Here is a 6,158-nt window from a genome sequence, read left to right as displayed (position 1 = left end):
AAAGGAAGGGAAGGGAAGGGAAGGGAAGGGAAGGGAAGGGAAGGGAAGGGAAGGGAAGGGAAGCGACGGGACGGGAAGGGAAGGGAAGGGAGAAGGGAAGGGAGAAGGGAAGGGAGAAGGGAAGGGAGAAGGGAGGGGAGGGAAGAAGGAAGGAAGGAAAGAAGGAAGGAAGGTATGTATCTGGGAATACAGGAAATAGAGGGATATAGGAAAATTAGGCTTAGGGGAAGAAAACAAGTGCTGAAAGGAGCATCCAAGTAGAGCTGTCCATTAGGCCCAAGTTTCACAAACTTGAATGTAGACTTAAGTTACATGGGGATGTTGCTAGAATGAAGATTCTGACTAAAAAGACCTGGGGTTACCATGGCTAGAAAAATTCCAGAAAATAAAGAAATCTATTTTAAAAAATTTTAAGTGGAAAAAAAAGTAGTAAAAAATTGAAAGACAAAAAATACAAAAAGAGACAGAGAGAGAGAGAGGCTAAAAAGAAGGTCTGGGGTCACCCAGGAGTCTGCATTTATTTATTTATTTATTTAGAGACGAAATCTTGCTCTGTTACCCAGGCTGGAGTGCAGTGGTGCAATCTCGGCTCACTGCAACCTCTGCCCCCCAGGTTCAAGCAATTCTCTTGCTTCAGCCTCCTAAGTAGCTGGGATTACAGGCATTCACAACCATGTCTGGCTAATTTTTGTGTTTTTTAGTAGAGACAAGTTGATCAGGCTGACATGTTGATCAGGCTGGTCTCGAACTCCTGACCTCAGGTGATCCACCCGCTTCGGCCTCCCAAAGTGCTAGGATTACAAGCGTGGGCCACGGCGCCCAGCCCCGGAGTCTGCATTTCTAACAACTCTCAAGTGATGCCAAGGCTGATCGGAGACCACTCTTTGAGTAACAAGATATTGGGACATTCAATATAGGGCTTATACCTTACCTCAGTGAGTGAATTTTTTTTAAAAAATCACATCCCTAAGCTTTGGTAGTTGTTGAAAAGCTATTCCTGTCTTTTTACAAGAAACAAAAAATGAAAAACCAAAAAACAGCTTCGTTTCTACTCTTCACTTCCCTGGAGATGACTATGCACGGCCTCTGTATGCGTGGTTCTGCATCCACAGATTCAACCAACCTCAGTGGAAAATACTCAGAGAAAAACTATAAAAAATAACAATATAGCAATAAAACATAGAAATAAAACCAATATGCTATAACAACTTTTGCATAGTGCTTACATTGTATTAGTATTATAAGTAATCTAGAGGTTATTTAAAGTATATGTGGTCAGGCACAGTGACTCATGCCTGTAATCCCAGCATTTTGGGAGGCCAAAGCAGAAGGATCGCTTGAGACCAGGAGTTCCAGATCAGCTTAGGCAACAGTTAGACCTCATTTCTGCAATAATAATAATAATAATAATAACAACAACAATATAACAAAACAAAAAAACACATTTTTTAAATTAGCTGGGCATGGTGGTGCGTACCTGTATTCCCAGCTACTTGGGAGGCTGAGGTGAGTGGATCACTTGAGCCTGGGAGGTTGTGCCTGCAGTGAGCCATGATCAAGCCACTGCACTCTAGCCTGAGCAACAGAGCAAGACCCTGTCTCAAAAAAAAAAAAAGTATGTAAGTATATGGGAAAGTGGATAGATGAATGGATGAATGTAATGTACGTGTGTATGCATGTGTGTATGTATGTATTTATTACAGACAAAGTCTGGCTCTGTCACCCAGGCTGGAGTGCAGTGGCACAACCATAGCTCACTGCAGCCTTGAACTCCTTGGCTCAAGTCGTCCTCCTGCCTCAGCCTCCAGAGAAGCCAGGACTACAGGCATGCGCCCCCACACCAGCTAGGTTTCATTATTATTATTATTATTTTTTTTGGTAGAGACAGGGGTCTCACTATGTTGCCCAGCCTGGTCTCAAACTCCTGGCATCAAGCAATCCTCTGGCCTTGGCTTCCCAAAGTACTGGGGTTGCAGGCATAAGTCACTGTGCCAGGTCCAAAGTATACGAGAGGATGTAAATGTGTAGTTATATGCAAATACTTGCCATTTTCTATCACAGACTTGAGCATCTGTGGATTTTGGTGTACAAGAGAAGTCCTACAACCAATCCCCTACACACCCGAGGGATGGCTGTACTTTCTCACCGATTACCATGGGGGATTTGCAGTGCCCTTTTGCCCTGATGATTCTTTCCTCCCCACTGATATTAGACTAGGGCATGTGAATTCTTTTGACTAATGGCAGGCGACAGAGATGGCAATGTGCCAGTTTCATTCATAAGCTTTAAGAACCACTTCAAGATCCAGCTCTGCATCTTTTCCCTCTTCCAATAAGAAAGCATGTCCAATATTTTTTACTCTTTCAGTCAGAATCCTAAAATAAAGAAGGCCCATGGAGCATATGTGACCTGCAGACAGGAGCAGAGCGGCCACCAATCTGGGAGCAACATAAAACAAGGGGAAAAGAGAAGCCTGTGCTGCTTTGGGGTACTGAGATGTAGGGGCTCATTTGTTACTGCAGTATAACCTATCAAAAGCTGACCAACAGATTCTCTCAGCTATTAATGAAAGAAATAAGGCTGGGAAGAAAAGACAAGAGCTCAAACAAATGTTTCACTTTTTAAAAGTTGTTAAGTTTTCACATATATCCTCTTGATGGATACCAAGAAGGTATAGAATAAGGGTATAGGCTTATTGTAACTCTTTAGATTATTTGAATGCAGTTAGCAGGGGAGTTTAAAGAATATGAGCCTTGAAATGATAGGTCTGGCTATGCCATTCTTCCTGGGAAGTTAAACAAGCCGCAGCCACCTTGCTTAATATAAATCGGAAGTACTAGATACTTCATGAGGTTTTGCCGTGGTGTGCTAAATCTCGCTTGTACCTGCTGTGAGAGCCAATTGTTAAATTTAGAGGAATTTTATGAAGCAGTTGTTAAACACAGTCATCATTAAAAATTCAATTACATGCAGTTACAATTAAATTATATTAAAAGCAAAGGTAAATACAGGGCAATCCTCGCTTTTCACGGATCCAGGATACATGAATTTCAGTTATCACTGTTTAGTTAAATAATACCAGTCTGCCAACAACGCAGTTCAGATTTTAGTCACCACAGTATATTAGCGGTGAGTGATTGCATAAAGTACAAACTTCATTGCTAGCTCTTTGGTCCACAGATCACTTTGTAGGTAATAGATGTGCTTCATGATCAGTGACCAATCGCATCTCTTCTTTCAAAGACTGTCAGTGACGGAGCACTGCTCATCTGTCATTCAGTTCATGCAGACAGCAAATTGTGTGGTTGTTTTACCTTCTTGTCCTCCAGTGACAAACCCACATGACATTTGACAAAAGTGGATAGAATCAAAAGAGGGAATTGACCAACAAAGATGAGGGTGCAGCAAAGAAGTAAAAAGTGACAATGCTGGAAGTAAAATTTGACATAAATGTAAGTGGAATTGTAGAGGAAATAGTTCATTGTAGGAATGTTGACACGCTGCTGTTCTAGAGTCTACAGATGCAGCCAGAGGAACTCAGGGAAAGCAAATTTATCAACATAAATGAGCAAAGTGGTTCTGACAAAAAGAATGAAGATAGCCCAGACAGGAAGTGATGCTGAAAAAGATTCACATTAGAGAAATTCTCAGACGTATTTCACGACATTCAGAGCACAGAGGATAAAATGCTGGAAGTTGATCCAAACTTGCAAAGGAGTATGACAATTTGCCAAGGTATAAAAAAGGTGAATCCTAAGTTACATGATAAGAAGAATGCAAACACCATTTAAACTACTGATACATTTTTTTGCAAAGACATGAAACGCTTAATTCTCAATGCTTCTCATGTTTTTAATTGGTAACTATATAAATATCAGCTTTACTATTTTTTCATTTCCCTATACATTTACAACCAACAGTAAGAGACTTAGCAATGCTTTAACAAAAAAATAATGTTAAGGGTCATGGAACAATTGTAATTTTTCCCATTGATAAAGATCACATAGTCTCAGCTTGTATAGTCATTTTTATGGTCCCACACTACTGTCCAAAGTAAGGATGAGTTACACTCAAAACATATCACTTTCAAATAATTTCACTATTATCTGTGCTCTTGAAGTTATTTATGTCTATCGTATCTATGTTATATGGTGCAAATCTCTTTCCAGCTCTGTGTTCAGCGACATTGTGCAGATAGCTTGAAATTGTTCTTGGTGGGATCATTTACACCATGAAAATTGGCAAACACTAGAAATCAGGGCTTGACTTATTGTTTTGTTGATCATCTAGACTTAAGAAAGTGATGGAGAAAATGTTAATGTGGACTAAATTTAAATGTTTATCATACCTATGGTTGTACGTTGCTAATAGCAAACAAAATATGGGGGAAAAGGGAAAGCGTATTCTTCCAGTATTTGAAAATTATCGTCAGATAGAGCAAAGAATTCACTCATGTCATTGTTGAACAAGTGAAGTTCTAACATACGTCTTTGTTGTTTCCTTTTGGTCTTCAATGTAAAAGAAAATAATAAACACTGACATCAAAAGTATACTTGTCGATCGATACCATGAGCAACTTCTTGGCTAAATCAGGTAGTAATCAAGCATTTATTCATAGCCTGATTTTGTCAAATCACGGTAGAATTATAACCTTAAGTTGGAAGAATTATAACCTTAGGCTGGCTGTAAGTATACAAATAGATTATACTATACTATACTATACTATACTATACTATACTATACTATACTATACTATACTATAAGTCCGTCTATATACTTTTAGTATATCTATAGCCAACTTAAGGTTTTACTTAAGTCTATACTTATAAGCATACTTATATGTCTGGAAAACTCAACAAAAGCATTTTGTGAGAATCAATTGGCCATATGGAATTTATAATAGAGATTGTTGTATACTTTACTATCATTTATAAATTATGTTCTACCATTCATGTAATTTATAACAAGTTTATATAAATACGTATGAATACCCCTCACCCACTCAGCTAGTTGGTGAACATTTGCCAGCACTGCATTTTAGAGAATGTAATTAGGTAGGACATTCACAGCTTTAGAGTCAAACAGGGACTTGAATTTCAGCATTGCTTCTTTCTGTGTTATCTTTGTTTTGTTTTGATTTGCTTTGTTTTGTTTTGTTTTGTTTGGAGTCTCACTCTGTCGCTCAGGCTAGAGTTCAATGGCACGATCTCGGCTCACTGCAACCTCCACCTCCCAGGTTCAAGCGATTCTCCTGCCTCAGCCTCCCAAGTAGCTGGGATTACAGGCACATGCCACTATGTCCAGCTGATTCTTTGTATTTTCAGTAGAGATGGAGTTTCGTCATGTTGGTCAGGCTGGTCTCGAACTCCTGACCTCAGGTGATCCACCCACCTCGGCTTCCCAAAGTGCAGTGCTAGGATTACAGGTGTGAGCCACACCACCTGGCCTCTTTCTGTGTTATCTTAAGTAAACTACTGAGCCTCTCTAAGCCTTTTCTTCTTCTGCAAAATAAAAAAAGAAATGATTTGTTACAAGAAGGGGTTGTTGTGAGAATAAGCCACGTATAAGGCTGTGGTACAATGGTTGAATGACTATTACTCTTTTCCTCTTATCTTTTCCCTCCACTTCCAGCTGCCAAATCCTCTAAGTTTTATTTCCTTTGCTGGAGACAAAATGATCTACACATTTTCGTACTACATGACAGGTCTACCTGACAGCAGAGAAATGGATGGATGAATGGATGTCTTCCTTTGATTCCATGATAAACCAGTCAGTCTAAGTAGTAATTTAAGAATTCATGGAGGACTGAAATCCTTTCTCACTTTTCAAAATCTATAAAATTAGAAACTGAGCCAGCCAGGTTTGGTGGCTCATGCCTGTAATCCCAGCACTTCGGGAGGCGGAGGAGGGCAGATCACGAGGTCAGGAGATCGAGACCATCCTGGCTAACACGGTGAAACCCCGTCTCTACTAAAATACAAAAAAAATAGTCGGGCGTGGTGGTGGGCACCTGTAGTCCCAGCTACTTGGGAGGCTGAGGCAACAGAATGGTGTGAACTCGAGAGACAGAGCTTGCAGTGAGCAGAGATCACGCCACTGCCCTCCGGCCTGGGCGACAGAGTGAGATTCCATCTCAAAAAAAAAAATAAAAAATTAGC

Source organism: Rhinopithecus bieti, unplaced genomic scaffold (genome assembly GCF_001698545.2).
Source record: "Rhinopithecus bieti isolate Rb0 unplaced genomic scaffold, ASM169854v2 scaffold_32083, whole genome shotgun sequence".
Lineage (NCBI taxonomy): Eukaryota > Metazoa > Chordata > Mammalia > Primates > Cercopithecidae > Rhinopithecus > Rhinopithecus bieti.
Note: the sequence above shows the minus strand (reverse complement) of the source record.